The sequence below is a fragment of the Panthera onca genome, chromosome A1 (genome assembly GCF_046562875.1).
Source record: "Panthera onca isolate mPanOnc1 chromosome A1, mPanOnc1 haplotype 2, whole genome shotgun sequence".
Lineage (NCBI taxonomy): Eukaryota > Metazoa > Chordata > Mammalia > Carnivora > Felidae > Panthera > Panthera onca.
This window is the reverse complement of record NC_138339.1, coordinates 79,839,456-79,855,563: the sequence shown is the minus strand read 5'-3', so window position 1 is coordinate 79,855,563 and position 16,108 is coordinate 79,839,456.

Sequence of the window (16,108 nt, the reverse complement as noted above, 5' to 3'; positions counted from 1 at the left end):
AGTTTAATTAGTAGAACGATATATTCATCACAGCAACCAATCACCAAAGGTGATTAGAAGTTCAGTGTCCAGAGATTTTACTGGAACTTCATTATTTAGGCATGGCTGATTAATTGATTGCCATGTGATTGAACTGAATCTCCAAGCTGATTGATCCCAGGTGACCAAAAGCTCCCACTCTAAATCATTTTGTTGGATTTTCTGGCTTGGCCACCCCCCATGCTGAGACCACTGGGGGTGGCCAGCCCTACCTTAAGCAAAAGCATTGCTATCAGGTTTGACATACACTACCTGCCAGAGCTAAGAGCAAAGCCAAGACCTCTCCTTGAGCAAGGCAAATTATTTACTACACACTGATAGTCTCTACTTTTAAGTGGGATGGTGGACCATTAACAGTTATGTAATTATTGATATGGTTGACTTTAACTCCACTATTTTATTATTTGCTTTACATTTGTCCTGTCTGATCCTTATTTCTTTTTTTCATGACTTCTTTTATATTAACTGAGTATTTAATTTTAAGATTGCATTTTATATCCAGCCTTAGCTTATTAGCTACATTTCTTTGTTTTTATCCTTAATGGCTGTTTTCAAGTTTACAGTATACAAGGACACCTGGGTGGCTCAGTCGGTTACATGTGGGACTTCAGCTCAGGTTAGAATCTCATATTTGGTGACTTCGAGCCCCCTAGTGGGCTCTGTCCTGACAGCTCAGAGTCTGGAGCCTCCTTAGGATTCTGTGTTTCCTTCTCTTTCTGCCCCCCCCCCCCCGCTTGTGCTCTCTCTTTCAAAAATAAATAAACATTAAAAGAATAAAATTTACAGTGTACATATTTAACTATCACAGTCTAGCTTCAAATATTATACATATCATGTATGCTATAAAAACTTTACATCAAGTGGCACCTGGGTGGCTCAGTTGGTTAAGTGCCAAACCCAGCTCAGGTCATGACCTCACAGTTCTTGAGACTGAACCCCACATCAGGCTCTCTGCTCTCAGCACAGAGCCTGCTGCAGGTCATCTGTCTTCCTGCCTCTCTTTCTGCCCTCCCCCCCCAAAATAAACAAAAACACAAAACAAAACAAAACAAAACAAACTTCACATCAACATACAACCATTTTACTCCTCTTGGCCTTTACCAAGTTTCATATATTTAACCCCTAAATACGATGCAAACTTCTGATTCATTTTTACTGTTTTTTTAAACATTTTGCTCTTTTTAAAAATTTTTTTTAACGTTTATTTATTTTTGAGACAGAGAGAGACAGAACATGAACGGGGGATGGTCAGAGAGAGAGAGGGAGACACAGAATCTGAAACAGGCTCCAGGCTCTGAGCTGTCAGCACAGAGCCCGACGCGGGGCTTGAACTCACGAACCGCAAGATCATGACCTGAGCCGAAGTCGGACGCTTAACCGACTGAGCCACCCAGATGCCCCCATTTTTACTGTTTTAGCTCCAGACACTTAGCTTTTAGAGTTATCACACAATGAAAAAAAATAGATTTACTCATTGCTTTTCATTTCTGGTGATACTTATTCCTTTGTATAGTTTCAAATGTCTAGTAGGTATCATTTTCCTTTTGTCTTGAGAACTTCCTTTAACCTTTCTTGCAATACAGGATTCCTGGTTATAAATTTGTACAAGTTTTGTTTAAATGGATAAAATTTTATTTTTTCTTCAGTTTTGAAACATGGTTTCACTGGCTTAAGAAATCTAGGATGGCTTTTTTGTGTGTGTTTTGAAGCTACCATTTCACTGTCTTTCAGGTTGCGTGGTTTCTGACAACAAATCTGTGATTTTGTTGGTTTTATTTGTGTGTGTGTGTGCGTGTGTGTGTGTAAAGTATCTCTAGTGACTTTATTTTTTTTTCTATTTATCAATGAATTCACTTTAATTGTAATGTGAGTCATTGTTTTTTCTTTAGATTTATTCTGTTTGGTGTCCATTTGTAAAATTTTCTATTTTTAAAATTATTTTTATGTACTTTCCTCTCCCTCTTTTTTCCCCTCTCTTCTTATGTTATTCCAATTACACATACGTTAGACCACATGAACTTATTCAACAGTCTCTGATGCTTTTATTTTCCTTGTTTCATCCTTAATAGTTTCTATTGCTATATCAATAGGTTCATTAATCTTTTCTTCTCTAACCTCTAATATGCCCCTAATCCCTTTTTATTTTTATTTCAGACTTTATAGTTTTTATTTCTAGAAGTTCTATTTGAGTCTTTCTTATATATTTTATATCTCTACTTAAAGTTCAAGCATTCCTTTAGCTTCTTATGTAGAATACAGTCATAACTGTTTTAATGTCCTTGTTTTACCGTCCGGACAATTTACAGGTTATTTTAATTGATTTTTCTATTCCTGTTGGGTCGCATTTTCTTGCTTCTTTTCATGGCTGGTAATTGTTCATTGGTTTCCAGACATTATAAATATCACTTTGCTGGATTTGTATGTATTTGTATTCCTACAAGTATTCTTAGGCTTTGTACTTAGATCCAGTTAGGTAACTTGGAAAAAGATTTATCCTTTGCGCCTTGCTTTTAATTTTTGGTAAACATGGCAGACCAAGAGGAGCTAATTTTGCCCTATTACTGAGGCAGAACTTTTTATAAAGGCTACGTAGTGCTCCATGCATTATGACATTTTCACTCTTACTGCCAGGGAAGGGGGGAGGGGGGGAAGAAAGATTTGCACACTTCTGTTCCAGGGGTTGTTGCATTTAATTTTTTCAATGATTATTTTCCCAGCCTTGATTAATTTTTTCACACTAATGAGGTTATCAGTAATCAGCTGATAGATTTGAGGGAGACCTCCTGCAGATCTGTGGAATTCATTCTCTGCATTTGTTTTTTTCCCAGTATTCTGCTAAGTAAACTCAACTACCATGGCCTCCTCAAACTACAATTCTGTCTATTCACTTGAGGGAGACTGTCTAGTCTTGACTGAGTTCCTTGTTGTTTTTTCATTATGGCCTGAAAATTATTTCCAGACAGTAAATTGGGGCATTTGGGGAATTTTTTACTGTCTTTCAGAGATCACGATACTTCATATCCAGAGGCCCAATGTTTTAAAACATTGTTTCAGAACAATGTTTTAAAATATATTTCTGATTTTTTTTTCATGGTTTCAGATGATAGGCTAACTCAACTTCCTGTAATTCCATCTTGGCTAAGAACATAATTCTTATCTACCTTTTTCTTTTTTTTTTTTTATGTTTCATAATATCGGTGGAGGTAAATTTCTCAATTTCTTACTTTATCTAAAGAAAAAAAAAAACATTCAACATTAGGAAAAATTTCTAAGAGATATTAAGTATTTCATTTTAAGTTGGAGTAGATGAATAAAGTGAGTAGTTGAGATTTGGTAGTTATTAAATTTTTAAATAATCATTGGAAATATTGGTTAAAATATAACCTTATGATTAAAGTCTAATTTTGAGAAAATTTAAAGTATGCAGTACTTTAAAATTAACAGGGTTTGTGGGATGCAAACTGGTGCAGCCACTCTGGAAAACAATATGGAGGTTGCTCAAAAAAATTAAAAATAAAACTATCCTATGATCCAGCAATAACACTGCTAGGAATTTACCCAGGGGATACAGGAGTGCTGATGAATAGGGGCACATGTACCCCCAAATGTTTATAGCAGTGCTTTAATAATAACCAAATTATGGAAAGAGCCTAAGTGTCCATCAACTGATGAATGGATAAAGAATATGTGGTTTATATATACAATGGAATACTACTTGGCAATGAGAAAGAATGAAATCATGCCATTTGTAGCAACGTAGATGGAACTGGAAGGTATTAAGGTAAGTAAAATAAGTCAGTCAGAGAAAGACAGGTAAAATATGTTTTCACTCATTTGTGAATCTTGAAAAACTTAACAGAAGACCATGGAGGAAGGGAAGAGGAAAAAAATAGTTACAAACAGAAAAGGAGGGAGGCAAACCATAAGGGACTCTTAAGTACAGAGAACAAACTGAGGGTGGATGGGGGGTGTGGGAGAGGGTAAAATGGGTGATGGGCATTGAAGAGGGCACTTGTTGGGATGAGCACCAGGTGTTGTATGTGTTGTATGTAAGCGATGAACCATGGGAATTTACCCCCAAAACCAGGAGCAGACTGTACACATTGTGTGTGTGACAATAAATTTTATTTTATTTTAAAAAGAAAATGTGATATATATATATATATATATATATATATATATATACACACACACATATATATTATATATATATATGTGTGTGTATATATATATATATACACACACACACACACACACACACACACATACATATAATGGAATATATGTGATATATAAAATGGAAAATAAAATTAACAGGGTTTGTGTAATGGAATTTTGAAAAAGGAATAATTTCACAAAATAAAATAACAGAGGAAAAAATATATAAGTGGTAAAATCAAAATTAAATGAAATCCTATTTTTGAAGTTTTCATAATGCATATATTGAGCTAATTTCCTCCAAAAGCATCTAGATTGAACTATAAAATGTCAGTAATGTAACAAGCAATGGTAAAAAATTAAGGGACTGCAAAAAATTAATCCAACAAATACAAAGAAATAATAGAAAAAAATTTAAGACAATGGCATAGTAGGACTCTAGGCTCCTCTCATATATCGAACACAACTAGATAACTATCAAATGACTTTGAATGCCCAAGAAATCAACTTGAGGACTGAATGAACAAACTCCACAACTAGAGATAGAGAAGTCACATCGAGGAAAGTAGGAAGTACAGATATGTGGTTTGGGGGAGAGATGGGTCATGGGTGCTGTGGGGGGAAGAAAACCCTGGTTGCACAGAAAGGTGTGAGAGAGAAGCACACAGAGGATCACAAGGAAACACTTTGCCAAAGCCATTGGATGGGAAAATGAGTGGGGCTAGTTTTCATGAGTATTTGCAACCAGTGTGCCTTGAAGACTGGAGTTTTAAAGATCTGTGGACTTGGCTAGAATAGAGCCCTGAGGGTAATTTCCTATTCCTGGACAGAAGGTAGGCAAACAACCCTAGGACAGACTGCTTGATCTGAGGAGTACCAGGGGCACAAAGTAGGGAGATTATTTGCTCTTCTTGGAATGTTTGGTTTAGGGTTCAGAGAGACACCTCCAGGGACAAAGGAATTGGCTGGTAGTATCCTCCTCCCCCACCCCACCCCCCAGCATAAATTCAGAACCACCTTTGGTAAACAGCATAGTGCCAACACTGGCCATTTAACCTGCTTACACCAAGTCCTGCCACTCCTGCTCTCTGCCAATACTGCCCTTTTCTGACAAGCATGCCTTAGTCCCAGCACAGCAGGCCCCTTCCCCAGACCAGCAGAAACCCCAGCCCAAACCATGCCTCCTGGCCAGAGTTCTGCAGGACTTCAGTTCTAGTAGAAGTAGCATCAGATCTCATTTAACAAGCAGACCAGTGGTAAGTAGTTAAAACTTACCACACTCTGGCCAAAGTCCAAACATAGCCCAGTGCAGGCAAGGAGAGCCTCTGCAGACCACTGGCCTGAAGGATAGAGCAGCTCAAACATGGCAGCAGAGAGCAAACAGCAACATGAGAGAAACTTCCTGAAGCATCAGCCCGGAGTGTATACGACCTTTTCTGAAAGCCATTACTTTCAGGAGCAGGAAACAAAACAGGCTTTTCTAACACAGAGAAGACCCAAACTTAGAAAAAATGCCAAGACAGAGGAATTCATCTCAAAAGAAAGAACAAGATAAGGTAATAGCCAGATATGTAATCAAAACAGATTTGAGTAATATGTCTGATGGAAAATTTAAAGCAACAACCATAAGGATACTTGCTAGACTAAAGAAAAAAAATGGAAGACTTCAGGGAGGCTGTTTCCACAGAGATAAAAGAGTTAAAAAATAGAAATGAAAAATGCAATAACTGAGATTTGAAACAGACTAGTTGCAAAGAACACAAGAATAGAAGACACAGAGGTACAAATAAGTGATATAGAGGATAAAATAATGGAAAATAATGAAGCTGAACAAAATAGAGAATGAAGAAGTATACAACACAAGAATAGATTTAGGGAACTCAGTGATTCAATCACATGTAATGCTCATGCTATAGGAATCTCAAAGAAGAGAGAGAAAAGGGGGCAGAAAATTTATTTCAAGAAATAATAGCTGAAAATTCCCTAATTTGGGGAAGAAAACAGATATCCAGATCCAGGAGACACAGAGAACTAACAAAATCAACAAAAGCAATACCAAGACACATTGTAATAAAATTAGCTAACTATAGTGATAAAGAAAAAGTCCTAAAAGCAGCAAGACAGCAAAGTCTCTGAAATACAAGGGAAAACTGGTAAGTCTAGCTGGAGATCTCTCAACAGAAACTTGGCAAACCAGAAAGGAGTGGCATGATATATTCAACATGCTGAATGGGAAAAATCGCAGCCAAGAATGCTCTATCTAGAACAACTATCTTTCAGAATAGAAAGAGAGATAAAGACTTTCCCGGACAAACAAAAATTAAAGTAGTTTGTGACCACGAAACCAGACCTCCAAAGTGGACTGCTTGAGTGGAAAGGAGAGACCAATAGTGACAAAGACAAGAAAAAATCAGAGACAATCTCCAGAAACAATGAAAAAACAAGTAATAAAATGGCACTAAAAATACATATCTATCAATAATTACTCTGAATGTAAATTGTTACATTCAAAAGACTTAGGGTGTTGGAATTGCTAAAAAAAGAAGACCCATTGATATGCTGCCTCTGAGGGACTCATTATAGACGAAAAGACACCTGCAGATTGAAAGTGAGGGGTGGAGAAACATTTACTATGCAGATGAATATCAAAGAAAACTAGAGTGGGACTACTTATAAAAGACAACTTGGGCTTTAAAACAAAGACTATAACAAGAGACAAAGGATGGACACTATATAATCATAAAGGAGACAATATACAGCAAGAAGATCTACCAACTAAAAGTATTTATGCCTCCAACATAGAGGAACCCAAATATATAAAACAATTAATAATAAACATAAAGGAACTCATGGGTAATAATAGTAAGATATTTTAACACCCCACTCACATCAATGGACATGTATCTAAGCAGAAAATCAGCAAAGACACAATGGCCTTGAGTGACACACTGGACCACATGGACTTAACAGATATATTCAGAATACTCCATCCTAAAACAATAGAATACACATTCTTTTCAAGTGCACATGGGGCATTCTCCAGAATAGATCACATATTAGGTCATAAGTCAGGCCTCAACTAATATAAAAAGACTGAAGTCATACCATGCATCTTTTCTGACAACAATGCTATGAAACTAGAAGTCAACCACAAGAAAAAATCTGGAAAGACCACAAATACATGGAAGTTAAGCAACATGCTACAAACAATGAATGGGTCAGCCAGGAAATAAAAGAAATAAAAAAAATACATGGAGAAATGAAAATGAAAACACAGTGGCCCAAAACCTTAGGGACGCAGCAAAAGCAGTTCTAAGAAGTGTATAGCAGTACAGGTCTACCTTGAGAAGCAAGAAATATCTCAAATAAACAACCTAACCTTACATGTAAAGAAGCTAGGAAAAGAACAACAAACAAAGTCTAAAGCCAGCAGAAGGAGGGAAACAATAAAGATTAGAGCAGAAATAAATAACAAAGAAACTAAAAAAAAAAAAAAAAAAAATAGAACAGATCAATGAAACCAGGAGCTGATTCTTTGAAAAAATTAATAAAATTATAAAGCCCCTAGCCAGGAAGGATTCAATTAAATAGAATCACAAATGAGAGAGGAGAAATCACAACCAATAACATAGAAGTACAAACAGTTATAAAAGAATATTTTGAAAAATTATATGCCAACAAATTTGACAATCTAGAAGAGATGGAAAATTCCTGGAAATATATAAACTACCAAAAGTGAAACAAGAAGAAATAGAAAACTTGAACAGGCTGATAACCTGCAAAGAATTGAATCAGTAATCAAAGAAGTCCCAACAAACAAAAGTCCAGGACCAGATGACTTCACAGGTGAATTCTACCAAACATTTAAAGAGTTAATACCTATTCTTCTCAAACTGTTCGAAGAAATGGAAATGGAAGGAAATCTTCCAAATTCATTCTCTGCAGCCAGCATTACCCAAATACCAAAACCAAAGACTCTACTAAGAAGATAACTACAGGCCAGTATCTTTAATAAATTTGGATGCACAAATTCTCAGTAAAATACTAGCAAATTGAATCCAACAGTACATTAAAAATATTCACCACGATCAAGTGGAATTTACTCCTGGGCAGAAAGTGTGGTTCAGTATTCTCAAATCAATCAATGTGATACACCACATTAATAAAAGAAGGAATAAGAATCATACAATCATTTCAATAGATGCAGAAAAAGCATTTGAAAAAATACAGCATCCATTCTTGATAAAAACCTTCAACAAAGTAGGGTTAGAGGGAACATACCTCAACATAACAAAGGCCATACACAAAAAAACCACAGCTAATATCATTCATAGTGGAAAAACTGAGATTTTCTTCTGTGGTCAAAATCTAGACAAGGTTCTACACTCTCAGCACTGTAACTTAACATACTACTGGAAGTCCTAACAACAGCAGACTAATTAAAAGAAATAAATTTTTCCAAATCAGCAAGGAAGAGGTCAAACTTAGACTACTTGCAGATGTCATGATACTTTACATAGATAACCCAAAAGTCTCCACCAAAAAATTGCTAGAACTGATATGTGAATCCAACAAAGTCACAGGATACAAAATCAACATACAGAAATCTGTTGCATTTCTATACACTGATAATTAAACAGCAGAAATTGAAATTAAGGAATCAATCCCATTTAAATTGCACCAAAAACAGTAAGATACCTAGAAATAAACCTAACCAAAGAGATGAAAGACTTGTCCTCTGAAAACTATAAAATACAATGAAAGAAATTGAAAATGACACAAAGTAATGGAAAGAAATTCCATGTTCATGGGTTGAAATAACAAGCATTGTTAAAATGTCTATATTACCAAAAAACATCTATATTACCCAGAGCAATTTACATACTTAATGCAATTCTTATCAAAATGTCAGCAGGATTTTTCACAAAAATACAAGAAACAGTCCTAAAATAAATGTTTTGTACCAAAACATTTAAAATATTGGTCTCTGTTTTCTCATGTGAAGAATTGGAATTATAGGATTAGATAATGTATGATTACCTTTCATTTATAAGATTCTTTTAACTTTAATTTAAAAATGGTGAAAATTCAATTATATGCAAATAGTTAGCAGCAAAGTATGATTGGGAAGATAAGGTTATAATCCAAAGATTATTTTCATATTAGGAATGAGGTATGTTGGGATTTTTTTAAGTTGTTGCTTTAGTTTTATTTTGTTGACGTAAATATGAGAGTACATATATAGCCAAAAGTGGCGGTGAACTTGTCCTTCTTTTCACCTCTGTTCTTCTCCTTCCTTGGAGTTTTATCTCATAATATTCTGCCACCCCTTGAAACAATTTTCATGTCAGAAGGTTATGACAGTTTATGATCTCTCTAAAATATTTTCCATGGTTTTATAAATATTGGCATGTTGTTCAAAGATTTTATTTTATTTATTTATTCATTTGTTTATTTTTAAAGTTTTTAAATTCCAGTTAGTTAACATACAATGTAATATTAGTTTCAGTTGTACAATGTAGTGATTCAAAACTTCCATATATTTGGTGCTCACAAGTGCAGTCCTTAATCTCCATCACCTATTTAACTCATAACCACACTCACCTCCCTTATAGTAATCATCAGTATGTTCTCTGTAGTTAAGAGTCTGTTTTATGGTTTGCCACTCTCTCTTTTTCCCCCTTTGCTCGTTTGCTTTGTTTCTTAAATTCCACATATGAGTGGAATCAGATGGTACTTGTCTTTCTCTGACTTATTTTGCTTAACATTATACTTTCTAGCTCTATCCACATTGTTGCAAATGGCAAAATTTTTCTTTTTTATGGCTTAGTAGCATTTCATTGTGTATATATACCATGTCTTCTTTTTCCATTCAGTGGACACTTGGGCTGTTTCCATAGGTTTTGTTTGTTTTTTCTCCTCACAAATAAACACAGAAAAACTGAGTTGTTACTTTAAGTATGAAGAAACTTGTTGATAAAGCATATTAAAATAAAGAGACAAATACCCCTTTAAATATGAAACATGGAATAAAGACTTTCATGGTTCCTATACTACCAGTCTCTTACTTTTCATTGAGATCTCTTTACTCTGTATAATTCATATTTGGGGAAGAGAAATGAAGTATAAGATACAGGAAGGGACTGTAGAGAAAAGTGAAGCTAGCTATAAGAGGAAAATCCAAGAAAAGAAGGCAAATGGAAAAAGGAAAGAGAAACAGACAAAATAGAAAAGAAAAAAATGAGCAATAAAAAATGGACATGAATGGACTGACAAGAAGAATACTGAGCTATGAGAAACTGTCTGCCCACAATTAATCTTACATAGCTTGAAGTAAGAAAATACACACAGTGTTAAAGGTTTTTGTTTTTGTTTTGTTTTTGTTTTTGAAAGCAGGTGCTTATGTGGCTATTTTATGTGCCAGGTTTCCATGTTAAGAAGGATTTTAATAACATCACTTAAACACCCCATACTGTGCCATCTATGCAAGAATAATTGATTAGAGTGCTGTTGTTGCCATGCCTTAGTATTCATTTAAATGTATACAAGATGATTTGTTATGTAAATATGATGTAAATGAATCCATTGCTACTTCAAGGCAGGAGACTCTGGATGACTCAATGCTATCATATCCACCTAGGGCAGGCAGTTAGGAAACATAAAAGCAGCATTAACTACTGAGAGTGTTTATAAAAGAGTCCAGGCTGATAGGGATTTGACTGGTCTGGATGCTGTTCAAGGTGGAGCTCTTTTCCAAATGTAATTCTATCTGTTATGTTGCATAAATCTCCAGTTAATTTATCTTTTTCCATTGAGAATCCAAATCACACATAATATAATTGCCTTTGTAAGTAGACTATCCATCATGGCTAATGATGCAAAGATGAACCGGATGGACAAAGGTCTGATACATTTATCCTTTACAGAATGAAGGAAAAGAACATCTCACTTTTTACATATATAATAAGTCTCTAATAGGTAGAAATGTTTTGAATTCTTGAAATAGTTCAGTTTTGATCAGGATACATTGGCCATCTATAACCTATAAGTAGATTGAATTTCAGCAATGTTATCTCAGTGCAGAACATGTTTTCCTACAGGAGAATGTTAAACCAGAGATCTAGTTCCTAGGCTAGCTCACATAAGCCTTCATTTTTTTTTTGACCTCACATATTGTGGACACCCTTTATGTGCCAGGCAATCTTCCAGGTACTTGAAATACAGCAGTGAACAACAGAGATGAGTCATTGCCCACATAGAGGAATAAACAATCTCATACAATTGTCTTAAGTGCTATAAAGAAATAGATAAGGAGGATTCAAAGTGATAGGACATGTGATTTAGATAGGTTTAAGATAGGTTCTGTGAGATATTAAGCAGATACTGAGACAGAGGTTCAAGATGTTTATTAGTTATTAACACCTGTGAAATGAGGAAGAAAAAAGTAGAAATGGGCAGAGCAAGGAGTCCAGTTATGACGCAAGCCAGACAAAGCCTTAGTCAACCCATTTGGGAACTGTTAAGTGAGTATTGTCCATTAAAATGTTCCCACAGTGTGTTTTATACATGCCTTTCTCAACCAGTCAGTGTAGACTGTTACAGGAAAGGCATTCTTGGAGTGGGTCATTTTCTGCAAAGGAGGTACACCGATGGAGCTGACAGTTAGAGGCTGTCTGCTGATTGTACTCCCCACCGCTGAAAGTGTGTTCTTCCTTGAAATGGGATCTAGGGGACATATTTTCATACCTAACACAGTAGGATAAGGAGGAAAGTTTTTTTTTGGAACAGAAAACTGAAAGAAATACAAAAATGAACTTTGCTTATATATATATACATATACCTATATATATATATATATATATATATATATATATATATACATATACATATACATATATATATGCAAAGCAATATAACATATATGTATATATATAAGCAAAGCAATATAACCTATATACATATAAGCAAAGTGATATAACTTTCCATATATATATATATATATATATATATATATATATATATATATGGAAATGAGATATATATATATATCTCAAAGGCAGAGGGTACAGCAATTACAAAGATTCTGAGTGAAGAACATGTTTGATATTTAAGGAACAACAAGAAGAGTAGCCAGTGTGGCTTGAACAAAATAAGACAGAAGAATAACACAAAAATGACTTCAGTGTGGGCAGAACTGAGGATTACGGATATTAAGTGTGATGGGAGGATTTTAGATTTGGGAATGGCCTGGCTCACATTTTAAAAATATTTCTGAAGCTGCCTCATAGAGAATTAACTGCAGAGAAGTCAGAAATCTGGGAGATAGGATTGAAAGCTATTGCAATAATCCACCAAGAAATTGAGGACTTAGACTAGGATGGAAGCTATTGAAGTAATGAGAATTGGTCAGATTCAATTATACTTTGGAGTTCAAGCCAACAGAATTTGCTTATAAAATGGATGTGGAAGTATGTGTGTGAGAGAGAGTGTCACCAAAGGTGACCCCCTGGTTTTTGGCCAGGAAACCTAGGTGAAGAGTGGTGCTTTATTTGAAGATGAAGAACGTGGGTAATGAGCATTTTCAGATCTCTAACTGGGAATTTGAAATCTCATTAAGTAAGCATAGTAAATTTGAATGGAGATATTAAACTAGCCAGTGAATATTCAAATAAAATTTCAAGGGTGAAGTCACAGCTAAACATATAGATGACATTTAAAGTCATTGGACAGGACAAGATGATAACACCAAAAGAATGAATGTTTATGATAGAAAGGATATGGTGATTGAGTTCTCTGTAACTCAATCTTAGTCAGGGTTGGCTTGGTTATAATGTGGTAACAAATAGCCCCCTTATGTCTCACCCATTCTAAATGTTTAAAGTAGATTAGCTGAGGTTTATTTCTACTTTTTCTTTACTTTAGGATTCCAGTTAAAGAGTTGCCACTTATGTGAAACTTTGGAGGTCATCATGACAGAAAGAAAGAGAATGTGACAAAGTATATACAGGCTTCTAAAGCTTCTGCCTGTGACACATGTTTCTTGCACTCAGATTACAGTGACCCAAAACAAGTCATCTTGTATCTAATTACAAGTGGATTGGGAAGTGCAATATTACCCTATATACTAAAGGAAAAAAAAAGTTAAAATGTTTGTGAACAATCCTAATGAACTTCACAGTTACTTCAAACTTTTGAGGTAAAGAAAAGAAGATGACCTGGCAAATGATATTGAGTAGAAGTGGCTAAACAGGATGAAAATGAGAAAAAAGGTATAAAAAGTATTTAAAGAATAAGACATCTATTTTATCTATGAAGCATCAACTTTTTTTTAAACAATATAGGAAGCTGGCTTTGAATTTCTGGTTCCACATGTAAGGAGCTTATAAGTTGCCATCCTAACAACTAAAAAGCTTAACAGACAAAAAAATCAGCAACTCTTCTTGGGTTCCTAAGAGAGGGGAAGACACAGTATAAACTACTGCTTATAGAATTGGAGAGACAGGAAAAATCAGGGAGGCATGGCTTACCAGAGTAGAAGTTCAGACAGAAAACCACAGGAGGAACCAGTGCCCAGTAGGAAAACCTGAACTGTAATTGATGAATTGCTAGACACTTAGTGTGGACAAGTCTGAGAATTAAAAACTCCAAGGGAACCCTGTCATAGGGAGGTCCCACAAAATTATGAGATTTACTCCAGGAGCTTGACTAAAATATGTGGAACAAACAAGACATAGTCAGTGGAAAGCTCAGAAAAAAAACTTCAGGGAATATGGGGAGTGATGATGAGAACAAGAGTACAAAGGAGGAAAGATGGGATATGCATATACTAGATATAACAATCAAAACATCTGAGCCAACGTTTCTTTTTTTTTTAATTTTTTTTTCTAATGTTTATTTATTTCTGAGAGACAGAGTGCGAGCAAGGGAGGGACAGAGAGAGAGGTACAGAATCCAAAGCAGGCTCCAGGCTCTGAGCTGTCAGCACAGAGCCTGACGCGGGGCTTGAACCCACAAAGCACAAGATCATGACCTGAGCCGTAGTCGGTACTAAACCCACTGAGCCACCCAGGCGCCCCTGCGCCAACATTTCTTTACAACAGGGAATTGTCTATCAGAGGCAGACTAGGGGCCCATGTCTATCAGAGGCAGGCTAGGGGGCCAGGCTACTAAGCGATCCTGTACCCACCAATGCACAACTGTCTGATCAGGCATGTCCACCTCACCCAAAGAGAGCTAATTCACACAGCTCTTGGCATGACATAGAAATTACTGAACTAGAAAATTTGAGTTTAAAAGAATAGAGAAATTTAAGGGAATCGAAGTCAAGAAGTAAGAAGAGGATTTAGGGGTAGGATGGACACAAGGTAACTAATATTCAGAAGGAGAACCTACTTTTAAACTAAACTTTTAGTTAGAGATAGTACGTGTAATGTAAAAGGAAAAAAAATTAAACAGGTAAAGAAGGAAACTCTGCAAAGTTACAGAGAATAGCTGAATAGGGCTAATGGCACTGAAAGTGAAGGTGATGGAGCTCTTAGGTACATAGTGCATATTATGAAACCTGGCTACATGGTATTTCCTGTTGTGTTAGTCTTGGAAATTTGTGATTTCCATGCCCTTTGTTTGCTAGGAATGAGAATATAATATGTCCTACATAATTTGAGGTAATTTTGGTTCTTTGAATATGAGTCTGTCAGAAGAAATATTTAAGAAATGGAGTGGTTAGAATCTTCCATTGAGACTATGATGTCAGTAGACAAAATTAGGGGTGGTGAGATATTGCTTCATTTTTTCTATTCCACACTGTCACTTTTATGTTTTCACCTTCTGCATTCTTTAAACTTAATTTTTCATTGAAGTGTAGTTGACATACAGTATTACATTAGTCACAGGTGTACAATATGGTGATTTAACAAGTCTATATGTTATGCTATGCTCACCACAAGTGTAGCTACCATCTGTCACCATATAACACTATCACAGTACTATTGATTATATTCTCTATTCTGTAATTTTTATTCCCATGACTTATTCATTCCATATCTCCCACTCCCCTTCACCTATTTTCCCCATCTCCCTACTTCCTCCAATCTGGCAACCGTCACTTCTCTATATTTATGAGTGTTTATCTACTTTTTGTTTGTTTATTTGTTTTATTTTTTGGATTGCACATATAAGTGAAATATTATGGTATTTTTCTCTATCTGATTTATTTCACTTATGTCACAAATGTCAAGATCTCATTTTTGTGACTAATATTCCATTGCGTGGAATGTACATATATTATATATATATATATATATATATATATATATATATATATATACACACACACACACACATACATAATATGTATCACATTTCATTACTCAATTATTTGTTAATGAACACTTGGGTTGCTTCCATATCTTGGCTATTATAAATAGTGTTGCAGTAAACACAGGGGTGCATATAGCTTTTCAAATTGGTGTTTTCATTTTATTTGAGTAAATACCCAGTAGTGGAATTACTAGATCATAGAGTATTTCTATTTTTAGTTTTTTTTGGGCATCTCCATACTCTTCCATAGTGGCTGCATCAATTTACATTCCCACCAATGGTGCATGAGAGATCCTTTTTCTCCACATTCTCACCAAGCCTTGCTATTGTTTGTCTTTTTAATTATAGCCATTCTAATTTGAACAAACCAATCGACAAACATATTCCCTAAGCTTGATTGGCCATCTGTATATATTCTTTGGAAAAATGTGCATTCGAGTCCTCTTCATTTTTTTAAATTGGATTATTTTTTTAGTGTTGAATTATATAAGTTCTTTATATATTTTGGATATTACCCCTTATCAGATATATCACTTGCAAATATTTTTTCTGTTGTTCACAGTGGGTAATTTCTGTTCATCTGTATTCATTG